This window comes from Arachis hypogaea, chromosome 14 (genome assembly GCF_003086295.3).
Source record: "Arachis hypogaea cultivar Tifrunner chromosome 14, arahy.Tifrunner.gnm2.J5K5, whole genome shotgun sequence".
Classification (NCBI taxonomy): domain Eukaryota; kingdom Viridiplantae; phylum Streptophyta; class Magnoliopsida; order Fabales; family Fabaceae; genus Arachis; species Arachis hypogaea.
Genome location: NC_092049.1, coordinates 93,817,220 through 93,837,781, shown reverse-complemented (window position 1 = coordinate 93,837,781; position 20,562 = coordinate 93,817,220). Strand labels below are relative to the sequence as shown.

The window sequence follows — 20,562 nt, the reverse complement described above, 5'->3', positions numbered from 1 at the left end:
AGCCAACAATCCATGCCAACAACTTTGAACTTAAACCACAGCTCATCACCCTTGTTCAAAACAACTGTTCGTTTGGAGGAAGTGTTCAAGAAGATCCCAACCAACATTTGACCACCTTCCTGAGAATATGTGACACAGTGAAATCTAATGGCATTCATCCTGACGCCTATAGATTGCTCTTATTTACCTTCTCACTCAGAGACAAGGCAGCCAAGTGGCTGGAATCCTTCCCAAGGGAGATCTTGACAACTTGGGAGGATGTGGTGAACAAATTCTTAGCAAGATTCTACCCTCCTCAACGAATCAATAGGCTGAGAGCTGAGGTTCAAACCTTCAGGCAACAGGATGGTGAGACTCTGTATGAAGCATGGGAGAGGTTCAAAGACTTAACAAGGAGGTGTCTGATGAGCGGATATTTTATACGCTTTTTGGGGTTAATTTCATATAATTTTGAGTATGTTCTAGTTAATTTTTAGTCTATTTTCATTAGTTTTTAGGAAAAATTCATATTTCTGGAATTTACTATGAGTTGTGTGTTTTTCTGTAATTTCAGGTATTTTTCTGGCTGAAATTGAAGGAGCTGAGCAAAAATCTGATTCAGGCTGAAAAAGGACTGCTGATGCTGTTGGATTCTGACCTCCCTGCACTCAAAGTGGATTTTCTGGAGCTACAGAACTCGAAATGGCATGCTCCCAATTGCGTTGGAAAGTAGACATCCAGGGCTTTCCAGCAATATATAATAGTCCATATTTTTCACAAGGATAGACGACGTAAACTGGCGTTCAACGCCAGTTCTCTGCCCAATTCTGGCGTCCAGCGCCAGAAAAGGATCAAAAGCTGGAGTTGAACGCCCAAACTGGCATAAAAACTGGCGTTCAACTCCACAAATGGCCTCTGCACGTGAATTGCTTAAGTCTCAGCCCAGCACACACCAAGTGGGCCCTAGAAGTGGATCTCTGCATCATCCATCATAGTCTACTCATATTTTGTAACCCTAGGCTACTAGTTTAGTATTTAAACAACTTTTAGAGACTTATTTTGTATCTCATGACATTTCAGATCAAAACTTTGTATTCTCTGACGGCATGAGTCTCTAAACCCCATTGTTGGGGGTGAGGAGCTCTGCTGTGTCTCGATGAATTAATGCAAGTATTTCTGTTTTCCATTCAAACACGCTTGTTCCTATCTAAGATGTTCATTCGCGCTTAACTGTGATGGAGGTGATGATCTGTGACACTCATCACCTTCCTCAAATCATGAATGTGTGCCTGACAACCACCTTCGTTCTATATACGATTGAATGAGTATCTCTTAGATTCCTTAATCAGAATCTCCGTGGTATAAGCTAGAACTGATGGCGGCATTCATGAGAATCCGGAAAGTCTAAACCTTGTCTGTGGTATTCCGAGTAGGATTCAAGGATTGAATGACTGTGACGAGCTTCAAACTCCTGAAGGCTGGGCGTTAGTGACAGACGCAAAAGGATAGTAAATCCTATTCCAACCGAATCGAGAACCAACCGGTGATTAGCCGTGCTGTGACAGAGCGCGTGAGCGTAGTGTTCACTGGAAGGATGGAAGGTAGCCATTGACAACGGTGATCCACCAACACACAGCTTACCATAGGAGGACGTGCGTGCGTGATCAAGAGGACAGAGGAAAGCAGAGATTCAGAAGACAAAGCATCTCCAAAACTCCAACATATTCTCCATTACTGCATAACAAGTAACCTTTAATCCATGCTCTATTGTTTAATTGCAATTCAACTGATAAACATAATTGACTTCCTGACTAAGATTTACAAAATAACCATAGATTGCTTCAAACTAACAATCTCCGTGGGATTCGACCCTTACTCACGTGAGGTATTACTTGGACGACCCAGTGCACTTGCTGGTCAGTGGTACGAGTTGTGAAAAGTGTAATTCATAATTCGTGCACCAAGTTTTTGGCGCCGTTACCGGGGATTGTTCGTGTTTGGACAACTAACGGTTTATTTTGTTGCTTAGATTAGGAAAAATTTTTCTTTTTAGTTTAGAGTCTTTTTATTATTTATCCCTTGTTAAAACACTTTAAATTTATAACTCAATTAGTTAGAACGTGGTGTTTATGTTCATGGTAATTGGCTATCATATTTTTAAAATCTTTTTCAAAAATATTTTTTTTTATTAAATCCTGTGCCAAACTTTAAGTTTGGTGTTTTCTTGTTGATTTTTCAAAAAAAAAAAAATTTCAAAAATTTCTTTTGGTTTTCTAAAAAATTTTAAGTTTGGTGTTCTTCCCTAGTGTTCTTGAGTTTTTCTTGTGTCTTGATCTTAAAATTTTTAAGTTTGGTGTTCCTTGGTGTTTTCCCTCCAAAAATTTTCGAAAAATAAGGAGCATTAGATCTAAAAATTTTAAATCCTGTGCTATCTTTTTGTTTCTCCCTTTTCCCTTAAACATCCAAAAATATCTTTTCCCTCTATTTTTAAAGCATCTTTTTCGAAAATCATTTTTTTAAAAAAAAAAATCATATCTTTTTCAAAACTTCCTAACCATTTCCTCTCTCCTCAATTTTTCGAAAATCTTCACCCACTTTTATTTATTTTTATTTTTATTTTATTTTCAAAAAAAAAATTTTAGTAAATAAAATAAAATAAATAAAAAGGTAAATCAATCCAAGTTATATCCCTTTATCCATCATGGACATAAGTGGAAATGAACAGTACAGGAGGACTCTGGTGTCATATTCTAACCCCTCTACTGCTTCATATGGGAGTAGCATCTGCATACCCTCCATTGGAGTTAGTAGCTTTGAGTTGAATCCTCAGCTCATTATCATGGTGCAGCAAAGTTGTCAGTATTCCGGTCTTCCACAGGAAGAACCTACAGAGTTTCTGGCACAATTTTTACAAATTGCTGACACAGTGCATGATAAGGAAATAGATCAGGATGTCTACAGACTATTACTGTTTCCATTTGCTGTAAAAGATCAAGCTAAGAGGTGGTTAAATAACCAACCTAAGGCCAGCATAAGAACATGGAAACAGCTGACAGAAAAATTCCTGAATCAGTATTTTCCTCCAAAAAGGATGACACAGCTAAGGCTGGACATCCAAGGCTTTAAACAAGGAGATAATGAATCTCTTTATGATGCCTGGGAGAGATACAGAGAGATGCTACGAAAATGCCCCTCTGAAATGTTTTCAGAGTGGGTTCAGTTAGACATCTTCTACTATGGGCTTGCAGAAGGAGCTCAGATGTCTCTAGATTACTCAGCTGGTGGATCTATCCATATGAGAAAGACAATTGAAGAGGCTCAAGAGCTCATTGATACAGTTGCCAGGAATCAGCATCTGTACCTAAGCAGCAACCCTTCCATGAATGAAGAGGTTAAAACAGTAACTGCTGAATTCAGTACTGTAAAACAAGCTGCTGAATTCAATTAGCAATTGGATTTTCTAACAAAGCAGCTAGCTGAATTCAAGGACAGGCTACAGGAGACAAGGATAGCTAATATACATATGGACGAACAGTTTAAGCAAACAAAGCAGCAGCTATCAAGGCAAATAGCAGAAGAATGCCAAGCAGTTCAATTAAGGAGTGGGAAAACATTAAATACCCCACCTCAAGGCATCAAAAATTCAAGAAATGAGCAACCCACCAAAGATTCACCTGAGGACAGTAAGAGCCCAAGGAAAAATAATTCTGGCGCTAAAACGCCAGAAAATGGGTGGAAGGCTGGCGCTGAACGCCCAGACCATGCCCAAAACTGGCGTTCAACGTCAGAAACAAGGCAGAATTAGCGTTCAACGCCAGAAATGGGCAAGAATCTGGCGTTGAACGCCCAAATGGGGCAGAATCCAGCGTTGAACGCCCAAAATGGGCACATTTCTGGCGTTCAGGCGCCAGGAACAGACAGTGAGCTGGCGTCTAACGTCACTCCAGCTTCTGACTCTGGCACTCAATTGCCAGTGAGGGATCAGACACACACAAGTGCTGATAACAACCCCTCTAAAAAGGCTTCTTTAACCACTAAGGTTGAGGAATATAAAGCCAAGATACCTTATCCTCAAAAACTCCGGAAAGAAGAGCAGGATAAGCAATTTGCTCACTTTGCAGATTATCTAAGGACTCTTGAAATAAAGATTCCATTTGCAGAGGCACTTAAGCAAATACCTTCTTATGCCAAGTTCATGAAAGAGATCTTGAGTCATAAAAAGGAGTGGAGAGAAACAAAAAGAGTTCTCCTCACTGAAGAATGCAGTGCAGTCATCCTGAAAAGCTTTCCTGAAAAGCTTAAAGACCCTGGGAGTTTTCTGATACCATGCATATTAGAAAGTGATTGCACCAAGACAGCTTTATGCGATCTTGGGGCAAGCATCAACCTAATACCTGCATCCACTATCAGGAAGCTTGGCTTAACTGAAGAAGTTAAACCAACCCGGATATGTCTCCAACTTGCTGATGGTTCCACTAAATACCCATCAGGCGTGATTGAAGACATGATTGTCAGAGTTGGGCCATTCGCCTTTCCCACTGACTTTGTTGTGCTGGAAATGGAGGAGCACAAGAGTGCTACTCTCATTCTAGGAAGACCCTTCCTAGCAACTGGACGATCCCTCATTGACGTCCAACAGGGGGAAATAACCCTGAGAGTCAATGATGATGAGTTTAAGTTGAACGCTGTCAAAGCCATGCAGCATCCAGACACATCAACAGACTGCATGAAAGTTGATCTCATTGACTCTTTGGTAGAAGAGATCAACATGGCTGAGAGTCTCAAATCAGAGTTGGAAGACATCTTTAAAGATGTTCAGCCTGATTTGGAGGATTCAGAGGACATGAAAGAGCCTCTGAACTTTCTTCTGAAAGAGGAAAAACCTCCTAAACCCGAGCTCAAGCCACTACCACCATCCTTGAAATATGCATTTCTGGGAGAAGGTGACACTTTTCCAGTGATCATAAGCTCTGCTTTAAATTCACAGGAAGAGGAAGCACTTATTCAAGTGCTAAGGACACACAAGACAGCTCTTGGGTGGTCCATAGGAGACCTTAAGGGCATAAGCCCAGCTAGATGCATGCACAAAATCCTATTGGAGGATAATGCCAAACCAGTGGTTCAACCACAGAGGCGGTTAAATCCAGCCATGAAGGAAGTGGTGCAGAAAGAGGTCACCAAATTACTGGAGGCTGGGATTATTTATCCTATTTCTGATAGCCCCTGGGTAAGCCCTGTTCAAGTCGTCCCAAAAAAGGGAGGCATGACAGTGATTCATAATGAAAAAAATGAACTGGTTCCTACAAGAACAGTTATAGGGTGGCGCATGTGTATTGACTACAGAAGGCTCAATACAGCCACCAGAAAGGATAATTTTCCTTTACCATTCATAGACCAGATGCTAGAAAGACTAGCAGGTCATGATTATTACTGCTTTTTGGATGGCTACTCAGGCTATAACCAGATTGCAGTAGATCCCCAGGATCAAGAGAAAACAGCATTCACATGTCCATCAGGAGTGTTTGCTTATAGAAGGATGCCGTTTGGGCTATGTAATGCGCTTGCAACCTTCCAGAGATGCATGCTCTCTATTTTCTCTGACATGGTGGAAAAATTTCTGGAAGTCTTCATGGATGACTTCTCAGTATATGGAGACTCATTCAGCTCCTGTCTTGATCACCTGAAACTTGTTTTGAAAAGATGCCAAGAAACCAACCTAGTTTTAAACTGGGAAAAGTGTCACTTCATGGTGAATGAAGGAATTGTTCTTGGGCATAAAATCTCAAACAAGGGAATAGAGGTGGATCAAGCAAAAATAGAGGTAATTGAAAAATTACCACCACCTGCCAATGTTAAGGCAATCAGAAGCTTTCTGGGGCATGCAGGATTCTATAGAAGGTTTATAAAGGATTTTTCAAAAATCGCAAAACCTCTAAGCAATCTGCTAGCTGCTGACACGCCATTTGTGTTTGACACAGAGTGACTGCAGGCGTTTGAAACGCTGAAAGCTAAGCTGGTCACAGCACCAGTCATTTCTGCACCAGACTGGACATTACCATTTGAGCTAATGTGTGATGCCAGTGATCATGCCATTGGTGCAGTATTGGGACAGAGGCATGACAAGCTTCTGCATGTCATTTATTATGCCAGTCGCGTTCTAAATGACGCCCAGAAAAATTACACAACCACAGAAAAAGAATTACTTGCAGTGGTTTACACCATTGACAAATTCAGATCATACTTAGTAGGATCAAAAGTGATTGTGTATACTGACCATGCTGCTCTTAAATATCTACTCACAAAGCAGGATTCAAAACCCAGACTCATCAGATGGGTATTGCTTCTGCAAGAGTTTGATATAGAAATAAGAGACAGAAAAGGGACAGAGAACCAAGTGGCTGATCATCTGTCCCGGATAGAGCCAGTGGAAGGGACGTCCCCCCCTTCTCTAGAGATCTCTGAGACGTTTCCTGATGAGCATTTATTCGCCATTCAGGAAGCACCATGGTTTGCCGATATTGCAAACTATAAAGCTGCAAGGTTCATACCCAAGGAGTACAACAGGATACAAAAGAAGAAATTAATTACTGATGCAAAGTACTACTTGTGGGATGAACCTTATCTCTTTAAGAGATGTGCAGACGGAATTATCCGTAGGTGTGTGCCTAGAGAAGAAGCACAGAGGATCCTGTGGCATTGCCACGGATCTCAATATGGAGGCCATTTCGGAGGTGAGCGAACAGCCACCAAGGTCCTCCAATGTGGCTTCTATTGGCCCACACTCTATAAAGATTCCCGAGAGTTTGTACGTAATTGTGACAGTTGCCAAAGAGCTGGTAATCTGCTTCATGGTTACGCCATGCCTCAACAAGGAATCTTGGAAATTGAGTTGTTTGACGTATGGGGAATTGACTTCATGGGACCTTTCCCACCATCATACTCAAACACTTATATTCTGGTGGCAGTTGACTATGTATCAAAATGGGTTGAGGCTATTGCCACACCCACCAATGATACTAAAACAGTGCTGAAGTTCCTCCAGAAACATATTTTTAGCAGGTTTGGTGTCCCTAGAGTACTAATCAGTGATGGGGGCACTCACTTCTGCAATAAACAGCTTTACTCTGCCATGGTTCGGTATGGAATTCGCCACAAGGTGGCCACTCCATATCATCCACAAACCAATGGGCAGGCTGAAGTCTCTAACAGAGAATTAAAGAGAATCCTGGAACGGACAGTAAATACCCGTAGAAAGGATTGGGCAAGGAGCTTGGATGATGCTCTGTGGGCTTACAGAACAGCATTCAAGACCCCTATAAGGACCTCTCCATACCAACTGGTGTATGGTAAGGCATGTCACCTGCCCGTGGAACTGGAACATAAGGCCTACTGGGCAACCAGATTCCTAAACTTTGATGCCAAATTAGCAGGAGAAAAAAGATTGCTCCAGCTAAATGAGCTAGAGGAGTTCAGATTCACAGCTTTCGAAAATGCCAAGCTATATAAAGAAAAATAAAAAAAGTGGCATGACAGAAAGCTGTCATCTAGAATCTTTGAACCAGGACAGAAGGTTCTGTTGTTTAACTCTAGACTCAGGCTATTCCCCGGGAAACTGAAATCCCGGTAGAGGGGACCATACGTGATTACAAGTGTATCACCATATGGTTATGTGGAGCTTCAAGATATTGATTCTGATAAGAAGTTCATTGTCAATGGATAGAGAATCAAGCATTATCTAGAAGGCAACATTGAGCAAGAATGCTCAAGGCTGAAGCTAGATTAAAAGCTCAGCAAGGTCCAGCTAAGGACATTAAAGAAGCGCTTGTTGGGAGGCAACCCAATTTTTATTTACTTTCATGGTTTTTCATGTTTTATTAGGTTCATGATCATGTGGAGTCACAAAATAAATATTAAAAATTGAAAACGGAATCAAAAACAGCAGAAGAAAAATCACACCCTGGAGGAAGCACCTGTCTGGCGTTCAACGCCAGAACAGAGCATGGTTCTGGCGCTGAACGCCCAGAACAAGCATGGTTCTGGCGTTCAACGCCAGAAATGGCTAGTAAATGGGCGTTGAACGCCCAAAATGGGCACCAACCTGGCGCTGAACGCCCAGAGTTGTGTGCAAGGGCATTTTGCATGCCCAAATTGGTGCAGGGATGTAAATGCCTTGACACCTCAAGATCTGTGGACCTCACAGGATCATTTCAAGATCTGTGGACCCCACAGGATCCCCACCTTCCCTCCTCATAATCCTAGTTTTTTTCTTTCCACATCTTCTTTTTCATCTATTCCCTCTTCTTTTGCTCGAGGGCGAGCAACATTCTAAGTTTGGTGTGGTAAAACAATTATGTGAAGGATCTATAGCTCAGTGGTAGAACATGTGGCTGCAAATCAAGAGATACCTCAAGGGATGCACTTCCCTCCACATAATTATTGGAAGCAACTGAGGATAGAAATACCAAAAATCACTAGGAATCAAGCCACAAAGGCAAGGAAGAGACATAAAAGAGCTCAAGAACATCATTGGTGCCTCAAGAAGGAAATGCTATCATCACTAAGGTGGACTCGTTCCTTGTTCTTACTTTCTCTGTTTTTCGTTTTCTCTATGTTAAGTGCTTATCTATGTTTGTGTCTTCATTACATGATCATTAGTAGTAATTAGTGTCTATTTTGATTTTATCCCCAATTAAGCTATAGTTTATTTTTCTCATCATCAGCAAACATGAATAAAGTAGTAGATCTTTTGAATAAGAGGCAATAAAATTTCGAGTTTTAATAAGAGAAATTCTAATTAGTTAAATGTGGTGGCAATGCTTTCTGTCTTCTGAATGAATGCTTGAACAGTGCATATGTCTTTTGAATTTGTTGCTTAAGACTGTTAAATATGTTGGCTCTTGAAAGAATGATGAACATGAGACATGTTATTGATAATCTGAAAAATCATAAAAATGATTCTTGAAGCAAGAAAAAGCAGCGAAGAACAAAGCTTGCAGAAAAAAAAAAGTGAAAAAAAATTATAGAAAGAAAAAGAAAAAGCAAGCAGAAAAAGCCAAAAGCTCTTAAAACCAAGAGGCAAGAGCAAAGAACCAATAGCCCTTAAAACCAAAAGGCAAGGGGAATGAAAAGGATCCCAAGGCTTTGAGCATCAGTGGATAGGAGGGCCACGAAGGAATAAAATCCTGGCCTAAGCGGCTAAACCAAGCTGTCCCTAACCATGTGCTTGTGGCGTGAAGGTGTCAAGTGAAAACTTGAGACTGAGCGGTTAAAGTCAAGGTCCAAGAAAAAAGAAGAGTGTGCTTAAGAACCCTGGACACCTCTAACTGGGGACTTGAGCAAAGCTGAGTCACAATCTGAAAAGGTTCACCCAATTATGTGTCTGTGGCATTTATGTATCCGGTGGTAATACTGGAAAACAAAGTGCTTAGGGCCACAGCCAAGACTCATAAAGAAGCTGTGTTCAAGAATCATCACGCTGAACTAAGAGAATCAATAACACTATCTGAATTCTGAGTTCCTATAGATGCCAATCACTCTGAGCTTCAATGGATAAAGTGAGATGCCAAAACTGTTCAGAAGCAAAAAGCTACTAGTCCCGCTCATCTAATTAGAATCTGAGCTTCAATCAAAAACTCTAAGATACTATTGCTTCTCAACCTATTAGTCTTCTATTTTATTTGTCTAGTTGCTTGAGGACAAGCAACAGTTTAAGTTTGGTGTTGTGATGAGCGGATATTTTATACGCTTTTTGGGGTTAATTTCATATAATTTTGAGTATGTTCTAGTTAATTTTTAGTCTATTTTCATTAGTTTTTAGAAAAAATTCATATTTCTGGACTTTACTATGAGTTGTGTGTTTTTCTGTAATTTCAGGTATTTTTCTGGCTGAAATTTAAGGAGCTGAGCAAAAATCTGATTCAGGCTGAAAAAGGACTGCTGATGCTGTTGGATTCTGACCTCCCTGCACTCAAAGTGGATTTTCTGGAGCTACAGAATACGAAATGGCATGCTCCCAATTGCGTTGGAAAGTAGACATCCAGGGCTTTCCAGCAATATATAATAGTCCATACTTTGCACAAGGATAGATGACGTAAACTGGCGTTCAACGCCAGTTCTCTGCCAAATTCTGGCGTCCAGCGCCAGAAAAGGATCAAAAGCTGGAGTTGAACGCCCAAACTGGCACAGAAACAGGCGTTCAACTCCACAAATGGCCTCTGCACGTGCAACACTCAGGCTCAGCCCAAACACACACCAAGTGGGCCCCAGAAGTGGATTTATGCATCAATTACTTACTCATGTAAACCCTAGTAGCTAGTTTATTATAAATAGGACCTCTTACTATTGTATGAGGCATCTTTTGATCAGTTGTATGCTATCTTAGATCACAATAGGGGGCTGGCCATCTCGGCCATGCCTGGACCTTCACTTATGTATTTTCAACGGTAGAGTTTCTACACTCCATAGATTAAGGTGTGGAGCTCTGCTGTTCCTCAAAGATTAATGCAAAGTACTACTGTTTTCTATTCAATTCATCTTATTTCACTTCTAAGATATCCATTCGCACCCAAGAATGTGATGAAGGTGATGATTATGTGTGACGCTCATCATCCTTCTCCCTTATGAACGCGTGCCTGACAAACACTTCTGTTCTACATGAATTAAGCTAGAATGAATATCTCTTAGATCTCCTAACCAGAATCTTCGTGGCGTAAGCTAGAATGATGGCGGCATTCAAGAGAATCCGAAAAGTCTAAACCTTGTCTGTGGTATTCCGAGTAGGATTCAATGATTGAATGACTGTGACGAGCTTCAAACTCGCGAGTGCTGGGCGTTAGTGACAGACGCAAAAGGAGGGTGAATCCTATTCCAGCATGATCGGGAACCGACAGATGAATAGCCGTGCCGTGACAGGGTGCGTAAGCATATTATTCACTGAGAGGAGGGGATGTAGCCACTGACAACGGTGATGCCCTTGCATAAAGCCAGCCATGGAAAGGAGTAAGACTGATTGGATGAAGATAGAAGGAAAGCAGAGGTTCAGAGGAACGAAAAGCATCTCCATTCGCTTATCTAAAATTCCTACCAATGATTTACATAAGTATCTCTATCCCTATTTTATTATATAATATTCGAAAACATCATTATCACTTTATATCTGCCTGACTGAGATTTGCAAGGTGACCATAGCTTGCTTCATACCAACAATCTCCGTGGGATTCGACCCTTACTCACGTAAGGTATTACTTGGACGACCCAGTGCACTTGTTGGTTAGTTGTATCGAAGTTGTGACAATTATGATTACGCATACCAAGTTGCTCACGTGCCAGGAATAATTTGAGCCTGGACATCACAATTTCGTGCACCAAGTTTTTGGCGCCGTTGCCGGGGATTGTTTGAGTTTGGACAACTGACGGTTCATCTTGTTGCTCAGATTAGGTAATTTTCTTTTTGTTTTCTTTTCAAAAAAAATATTTTCAAAAATTTTCTCATCTGTTTTCGAAAATAATATAAAAATGTTTTCAAAAATTTTATTCAAGATTTTTAAGAATGAATTCTAGTGTTTCATGAAGCATGTGAAGCCTGGCTGGCTGTAAAGCCATGTCTAAATTCTTTTGGACTGAGATTTTGGATTAAAATTGAATGAATTACACTCATATGTTTGCTGAAGCTTGGCTGGCCATTGGCCATGTCTAGTGTTTTGGACCGGAGCTTTCATTGAAAGCTTGGCTGGCTAGTGAGTCATGTCTAATTCCTGGACTGAAGCTTTAGACTAACATGGCAAGATTCCTGGAATTCATATTAAAAATTTTGGAATCCTTATTTTTCTTTCTTTCTAAATAATTTTCGAAAAATATAAAATAAAAATCCAAGAAATTTAGAAAATCATAAAAATCAAAAATATTTTTCTGTTTCTTGTTTGAGTCTTGAGTCATATCATAAGTTTGGTGTCAATTGCATATGCATCTAGCATTTTTCGAAAATTTCATGCATTCATAGTGTTCTTCATGATCTTCAAGTTGTTCTTGGTAAGTCTTCTTGTTTGATCTTGATGAATTTTTGTTTTGTGTTGTATAGTGTTTTTCATATGCATTCTTGAATTCTTGGTGTCTAGGCATTAAAGAATTCTAAGTTTGGTGTCTTGCATGTTTTCTTTGCATTAAAAATTTTTCAAAAATATGTTCTTGATGTTCATCATGACATTCATAGTGTTCTTGGTGTTCATCTTGACATTCATAGCATTCTTGCATGCATTCATTGTTTTGATCTAAAAATTTCATGCATTGCATCCTTTTAGTGTTTTCCTCTTGCATCATAAAAATTCAAAAATCAAAAAAATATCTTTCCCTTTTTCTCTCATCAAATTCGAAAATTTGAGTTGACTTTTTCAAAAATTTTTAAAATCAAGTTGTTTCTTATGAGTCAAATCAAATTTTCAGTTTGAAAATCTTATCTTTTTTAAAATCTTTTTCAAAAATCAAATCTTTTTCAAAATTCTTAGTTATTTTCGAAAATTCCAAGAATATTTTTCAAAAATATTTTTCTTATTTTTATACCAAATTTTCGAAAATAACATAATCAATTAATGTTTTGATTCAAAAATTTGAAGTTTGTTACTTGCTTGTTAAGAAAGATTCAAACTTTAAGTTCTAGAATCATATCTTGTGAATCAAGTCATTAATTGAGATTTTTTAAAAAAAAAAATCAAATCTTTTTCAAAATTTGTTTCTAAAATATCTTCTTATCTTATCTTTTTCAAAAATATCTTTTCAAAATATCTTTTCTAACTTCCTAACTTCTTATCTTTTCAAAATTTGTTTCAACTAACTAACTAACTTTTTGTTTGTTTCTTAACTTTTTCAAAACTACCTAACTAACTCTCTCTCTCTAATTTTCGAAAATATCTTCCCCCTTTTTCAAAAAATTTCTTTTTAATTAACTAATTATTTTTATTTTTTATTTCAAAAATTTTCGAAAATACTAACAATTTTCAAAAACCAATTTTCAAAAATCACTAACTCCTTTTCAAAAATAATTTTCGAAAATTCCCTCCTTCTCTCTCATCCTATTCTATTTATTCATTCATTAACTAACATCTCTTCCTCACATCATCACCAAATTCGAACCCCCTCTTCTATCTATGTTCGAATTTCTTCTTCTTTTCTTCTACTAACAATAAGGATCCTCTTTACTGTGACATAGAGGATTCCTCTTCTTTTCTTTTTCTCTCCTCTTTCTTATGAGCAGGGACAGAGAAAAAGGCATTCTTGTTGAAGCTGATCCAGAACCTGAAAGGACTCTGAAGAAAAAATTAAGAGAAGCTAAATTACAACAATCCAGAGACAACTTGATTGAAAATTTTGAACAAGTAAAGGAGATGGCAGCCGAACCCAACAACAATGCAAGGAGAATGCTTGGTGACTTCACTGCACCTAATTCCAATTTACATGGAAGAAGCATCTCCATTCCTGCCATTGGAGCAAACAACTTTGAGCTGAAACCTCAATTAGTTTCTCTAATGCAGCAGAACTGCAAGTTTCATGGACTTCCATCTGAAGATCCTTTTCAGTTCTTAACTGAATTCTTGCAGATATGTGATACTGTTAAGACTAATGGAGTAGATCCTGAAGTCTACAGGCTCATGCTTTTCCCTTTTGCTGTAAGAGACAGAGCTAGATTATGGTTGGATTCTCAACCCAAAGACAACCTGAACTCTTGGGATAAGCTGGTCATGGCTTTCTTAGCCAAGTACTTTCCTCCTCAAAAGCTGAGCAAGCTTAGAGCTGATGTTCAAACCTTCAGGCAGAAAGAAGGTGAATCCCTCTATGAAGCTTGGGAAAGATACAAACAGTTGACCAAAAAGTGTCCTTCTGACATGCTTTCAGAATGGACCATCCTGGATATATTCTATGATGGTTTATCTGAGTTATCAAAGATGTCACTGGACACTTCTGCAGGTGGATCCATTCACCTAAAGAAAACGCCTACAGAAGCTCAAGAACTCATTGACATGGTTGCTAATAACCAGTTCATGTACACTTCTGAAAGGAATCCTGTGAGTAATGGGACGCCTATGAAGAAGGGAGTTCTTGAGGTTGATACTCTGAATGCCATATTGGCTCAGAATAAAATATTGACTCAGCAAGTCAATATGATTTCTCAGAGTCTGCATGGAATGCAAGTTGCATCCAACAGTACTCAAGAGGCATCTTCTAAAGAAGAAGCCTATGATCCTGAGAACCCTGCAATAGCAGAGGTAAATTACTTAGGTGAACCTTATGGAAATACCTATAACTCAACATGGAGAAATCATCCAAATTTCTCATGGAAGGATCAAAAGCCCCAACAAGGCTTTAATAATGGTGGAAGAAACAGGTTTAGCAACAGCAAGCCTTTTCCATCATCCACTCAGCAACATACAGAGAACTCTGAACAAAATGCTTCTAATTTAGCAAATCTAGTCTCTGATCTATCTAAGGCCACTATAAGTTTCATGAATGAAACAAGGTCTTCCATTAGAAATTTGGAAGCACAAGTGGGCCAGCTGAGTAAAAGGATCACTGAAATCCCTCCTAATACTCTCCCAAGCAATACAGAAGAGAATCCAAAAGGAGAGTGCAAGGCCATTGACATAAGCGCCATGGCCGAACCTGTGAGGAGAAGAGAGGACGTGAATCCCAAGGAGGAAGATCTCCTGGGACGTCCAGTGATCAATAAGGAGCTTCCCTCTGAGGAACCAAAGGAATCTGAGACTCATCTAGAGACCATAGAGATTCTATTGAACCTCCTTATACCCTTCATGAGCTCTGATGAGTATTCCTCTTCTGAAGAGAATGAGGATGTTACTGAAGAGCAAACTGTCAAGTTTCTTGGTGCAATCATGAAGCTGAATGCCAAATTATTTGGTATTGACACTTGGGAAGTCGAACCTCCCTTGTTCATCAATGAACTGAGTGATCTGGATCAACTGACATTACCTCAGAAGAGACAGGATCCTGGAAAGTTCATAATACCCTGTACCATAGGCATTATGATCTTTAAAGCTCTGTGTGACCTTGGTTCAGGAATAAACCTCATGCCCCTCTCTGTAATAGAGAAACTGGGAATCTATGGGGTGCAAGCTGCTAAAATCTCACTAGAGATGGCAGACAGCTCAAGAAAACAGGCTTATGGACAAGTAGAAGATGTATTAGAAAAGGTTGAGGGCCTTTACATCCCTACTAATTTCATAGTCCTGGATACTGGAAAGGAAGAGGATGAATCCATCATCCTAGGAAGACCTTTCCTGGCCACAGCAAGAGCTGTGATTGATGTTGACAGAGGTGAAATATTCCTTCAATGGAATGAGAACTTCCTTGTGTTTAAAACTCAAGGATCTCCCTCTGCAACCATGGAGAGGAAGCAGAAAAAGCTTCTCTCCAAGCAGAGTCAACCAGAGCCCCCACAGTCAAACTCTAAGTTTGGTGTTGTGAGGGCACAACCAAACTCTAAGTTTGGTGTTGAACTCCCATATCCAAACTCTAAGTTTGGTTTTGGAAAGTCTCAACAAAGCTCTGCACATCTGTGAGGCTCCATGAGAGCCCACTGTCAAGCTATTGACATTAAAGAAGCGCTTGTTGGGAGGCAACCCAATGTTTATTTATCTAACTATATTTTTCTTAGTTATGTGTCTTTATAGGTTCATGATCATGAGGAGTCACAAAATAAATATAAAAATTGAAAACGGAATCAAAAACAGCAGAAGAAAAATCACACCCTGGAGGAGCATCTGTCTAGCGTTCAAACGCCAGAACAGAGCATAGTTCTGGCGCTGAACGCCCAGAATGGGAGCATCCTGGCGCTGAATGCCCAGAACAAGCATGGTTCTGGCGTTCAATGCCAGAAATGGCAGCAAAGGGGTGTTGAACGCCCAAAATGGGCACCAACCTGGCGCTGAACGCCCAGAGTTGTGTGCAAGGGCATTTTACATGCCTAAATTGGTGCAGGGATGTAAATGCCTTGACACCTCAGGATCTGTAGACCCCACAGGATCCCCACCTACCTCATCATCTCTCTTTCCATTCATGATCATCCCTTCTTTTTTTCCATTTACCACTCACATCCATCCACTCTTCCCCATAAACCTACCTCATAAACTCCACCTACCTTCAAAATTCAAAACCAATTTCCCACCCAAACCCACCCATATGGCCGAACCAATACCCCCTCCCTTCCCTATATAAAGACCTCCATTCTTCATCAAATCCACACAACACACCCCTCTACACTCCTCTTGGCCGAAACCACATCTCCTTCTCCCTCTCCATATTTCTTCTTCTTCTTCTTCTATTCTTTTGTTTATTGCTCGAGGGCGAGCAATATTCTAAGTTTGGTGTGGTAAAAGCATTGCTTTTTTGTTTTTCCATTACCATTGATGGCATCTAAGACCGGAGAATCCTCTAGAAGAGGGAAAGGGAAGATAAAAGCTTCCACATCCGAGTCATGGGAGATGGAAAGGTTCATCTCCAAAGCCCATCAAGACCACTTCTATGATGTTGTGGCCAAGAAGAAGGTGATCCCTGAGGTCCCTTTTAAACTCAAAAGAAATGAGTATCCGGAGATCCGACATGAAATTCAAAGAAGAGGTTGGGAAGTTCTAACAAATCCCATCCAACAAGTCGGCATCCTAATGGTTCAAGAGTTCTATGCCAATGCATGGATCACCAAGAACCATGATCAAAGTAAGAACCCAGATCCAAAGAACTATGTTACAATAGTTCGGGGGAAATACTTAGATTTTAGTCCGGAGAATGTGAGGTTGGCGTTCAACTTGCCATACATGGAAGAGAACGCACGCCCCTACACAAGGAGAGTCAACTTTGATCAAAGGTTGGACTAAATCCTTATGGACATATGTGTAGAAAGAGCTCAATGGAAGATTGACTCCAAAGGCAAGCCGGTTCAACTAAGAAGATTGGACCTCAAGACCGGGCCATCATGATCCATAGCATCATGATTGGAGAAGAGGTGGAAGTTCATGAGATTATACCTCAAGAACTCTACAAGGTGGCTGACAAGTCCTCCACCATGGCAAGGTTAGCCTTTCCTCACCTCATTTGCCACCTATTCAATTCGGCTGGGATTGACATAGAGGGAGATATCCTCATCAAAGAGGACAAGCCCATCACTAAGAAAAAGATGGAGCAAGCAAGAGAGCCCAGTCATGGAGCTCAAGAGGCGCAAGAAGCTCACTTCCATGAGATCCCTGAGATGCCTCAAATGCACTTTCCTCCACAAAACTATTGGGAGCAAATCAACACCTCCCTAGGAGAATTGAGTTCCAATATGGGACAACTAAGGGTGGAACATCAAGAGCACTCCATCATGCTCCATGAAATAAGAGAAGATCAAAAAGCAATGAGGGAGGAGCAACAAAGACAAGGAAGAGACATAGAAGAGCTCAAGGACATCATTGGTTCCTCAAGAAGGAAACGCCACCATCACTAAGGTGGATTCATTCCTTGTTCTTCTTTCTTCTGTTTTTCGTTTTCTATGTTATGTGCTTATCTATGTTTGTGTCTTCATTACATGATCATTAGTAGTAGTAACTATGTCTTAAAGTTATGAATGTCCTATGAATCCATCACCTCTCTTAAATGAAAAATGTTTTAATTCAAAAGAATAAGAAGTACATGAGTTTCGAATTTATCCTTGAACTTAGCTTAATTATATTGATGTGGTGACAATGTTTCTTGTTTTCTGAATGTATGCTTGAACAGTGCATATGTCTTTTGAAGTTGTTGTTTAAGAATGTTAAATATGTTGGCTCTTGAAAGAATGATGACTAGGAGACATGTTATTTGATAATCTGAAAAATCATAAAAATGATTCTTGAAGCAAGAAAAAGCAGCAAAGAACAAAGCTTGCAAAAAAAAAAGGGGCGAAAAAAAAAATAGAAAAAAAATAGAAAAAAAAAAGAAGAAAAAGCAAGCAGAAAAAGCCAATAACCCTTAAAACCAAAAGGCAAGGGCAAATAAAAAGGATCCCAAGGCTTTGAGCATCAGTGGATAGGAGGGCCTAAAGGAATAAAATCCTGGTCTAAGCGGCTAAACCAAGCTGTCCCTAACCATGTGCTTGTGGCGTGTAGGTGTCAAGTGAAAACTTGAGACTGAGCGGTTAAAGTCAAGGTCCAAAGCAAAAAAAAGAGTGTGATTAAGAACCCTGGACACCTCTAATTGGGGACTTTAGCAAAGCTGAGTCACAATCTGAAAAGGTTCACCCAATTATGTGTCTGTGGCATTTATGTATCCGGTGGTAATACTGGAAAACAAAGTGCTTAGGGCCACGGCCAAGACTCATAAAGAAGCTGTGTTCAAGGATCATCATACTGAACTAGGAGAGTCAATAACACTATTCGAAATCTGAAGTTCCTATAGATGCCAATCATTCTAAACTTCAATGGATAAAGTGAGATGCCAAAACTATTCAAGAGGCAAAAAGCTATAAGTCCCGCTCATATGATTGAAGCTCTGTTTCATTGATAGTTTGGAATTTATAGTATATTCTCTTCTTTTTATCCTATTTGATTTTCAGTTGCTTGGGGACAAGCAACAATTTAAGTTTGATGTTGTGATGAGCGGATAATTTATACGCTTTTTGACATTATTTTTAGTATGTTTTTAGTAGGATCTAGTTACTTTTAGGGATGTTTTCACTAGTTTTTATGTTAAATTCACATTTCTGGACTTTACTATGAGTTTGTGTCTTTTTCTGTGATTTCAGGTATTTTCTGGCTGAAATTGAGGGACTTGAGCAAAAATCTGATTCAGAGGTTGAAGAAGGACTGCTGATGCTGTTGGATTCTGACCTCCCTGCACTCAAAGTGAATTTTCTGGAGCTACAGAACTCGAAATGGCGCGCTTCCAATTGCGTTGGAAAGTGGACATCCAGGGCTTTCCAGAAATTGATAATAGTCCATACTTTGGCCAAGAATTGACGACGTAAACTGGCGTTCAACGCCAGCCTTCTGTCCAAATCTAGCGTCCAGCGCCAGAAAAGGATCCAAAACCAGAGTTGAACGACCAAACTGGCACAGAAACTGGCGTTCAACTCCACAAATGGCCTCTGCACGTGCAACACTCAGGCTCAGCCCAAACACACACCAAGTGGGCCCTGGAAGTGGATTTATGCATCAATTACTTACTCATGTAAACCCTAGTAGCTAGTTTATTATAAATAGGACCTCTTACTATTGTATGAGGCATCTTTTGATCAGTTGTATGCTATCTTAGATCACAATAGGGGGCTGGCCATCTCAGCCATGCCTGGACCTTCACTTATGTATTTTCAACGGTAGAGTTTCTACACTCCATAGATTAAGGTGTGGAGCTCTGCTGTTCCTCAAATATTAATGCAAAGTACTACTATTTTCTATTCAATTCATCTTATTTCGCTTCTAAGATATCCATTCGCACCCAAGAACGTGATGAAGGTGATGATTATGTGTGACGCTCATCATCCTTCTCAAATCATGAACGTGTGCCTGACAACCACCTCCGTTCTATATACGATTGAATGAGTATCTCTTAGATTCCTTAATCAGAATCTCCGTGGTATAAGCTAGAACTGATGGCGGCATTCATGAGAATCCGGAAAGTCTAAACCTTGTCTGTGGTATTCCGAGTAGGATTCAAGGATTGAATGACTATGACGAGCTTCAAACTCCTGAAGGCTGGGCGTTAGTGACAGATGCAAAAGGATAGTAAATCCTATTCCAACCGAATCGAGAACCAACCGGTGATTAGCCATGCTGTGACAGAGCGCGTGAGCGTAGTGTTCACTGGAAGGATGGAAGGTAGCCATTGACAACGGTGATCCACCAACACACAGCTTGCCATAGGAGGACGTGCGTGCGTGATCAAGAGGACAGAGGAAAGCAGAGATTCAGAAGACAAAGCATCTCCAAAACTCCAACATATTCTCCATTACTGCATAACAAGTAACCTTTAATCCATGCTCTATTGTTTAATTGCAATTCAACTGATAAACATAATTGACTTCCTGACTAAGATTTAAAAAATAACCATAGATTGCTTCAAACCAACAATCTCCGTGGGATTCGACCCTTACTCACGTGAGGTATTACTTGGACGACCCAGTGCACTTGTTGGTCAGTGGTACGAGTTGTGAAAAGTGTAATTCATAATTCGTGCACCAAGTTTTATGCAAGGGCATCACCGTTGTCAGTGGCTACATCCCCTCCTCTCAGTGAATAATATGCTCACGCACCCTGTCACGGCACGGCTATTCATCTGTCGGTTCCCGATCATGCTGGAATAGGATTCACCCTCCTTTTGCGTCTGTCACTAACGCCCAGCACTCGCGAGTTTGAAGCTCGTCACAGTCATTCAATCATTGAATCCTACTCGGAATACCACAGACAAGGTTTAGACTTTCCGGATTCTCTTGAATGCCGCCATCATTCTAGCTTACGCCACGAAGATTCTGGTTAGGAGATCTAAGAGATATTCATTCTAGCTTAATTCATGTAGAACAGAAGTGTTTGTCAGGCACGGGTTCATAAGGGAGAAGGATGATGAGCGTCA

General features: G+C 40.1%; 2 non-coding genes across 2 annotated transcripts; both read right to left on the bottom strand.

Annotated features, from left to right (window-relative positions):
• Positions 1-308: 308 nt before the first annotated feature.
• On the bottom strand, positions 309-414 carry LOC112746300 (small nucleolar RNA R71). The gene has a single exon (XR_003174191.1). It is a non-coding gene; the product is annotated as a small nucleolar RNA R71 (small nucleolar RNA).
• Positions 415-13,751: 13,337 nt separating this feature from the next.
• Positions 13,752-13,859, bottom strand: LOC112745943 (small nucleolar RNA R71). Its single transcript, XR_003173847.1, has one exon. It is a non-coding gene; the product is annotated as a small nucleolar RNA R71 (small nucleolar RNA).
• Between the last annotated feature and the right edge of the window lie 6,703 nt (positions 13,860-20,562).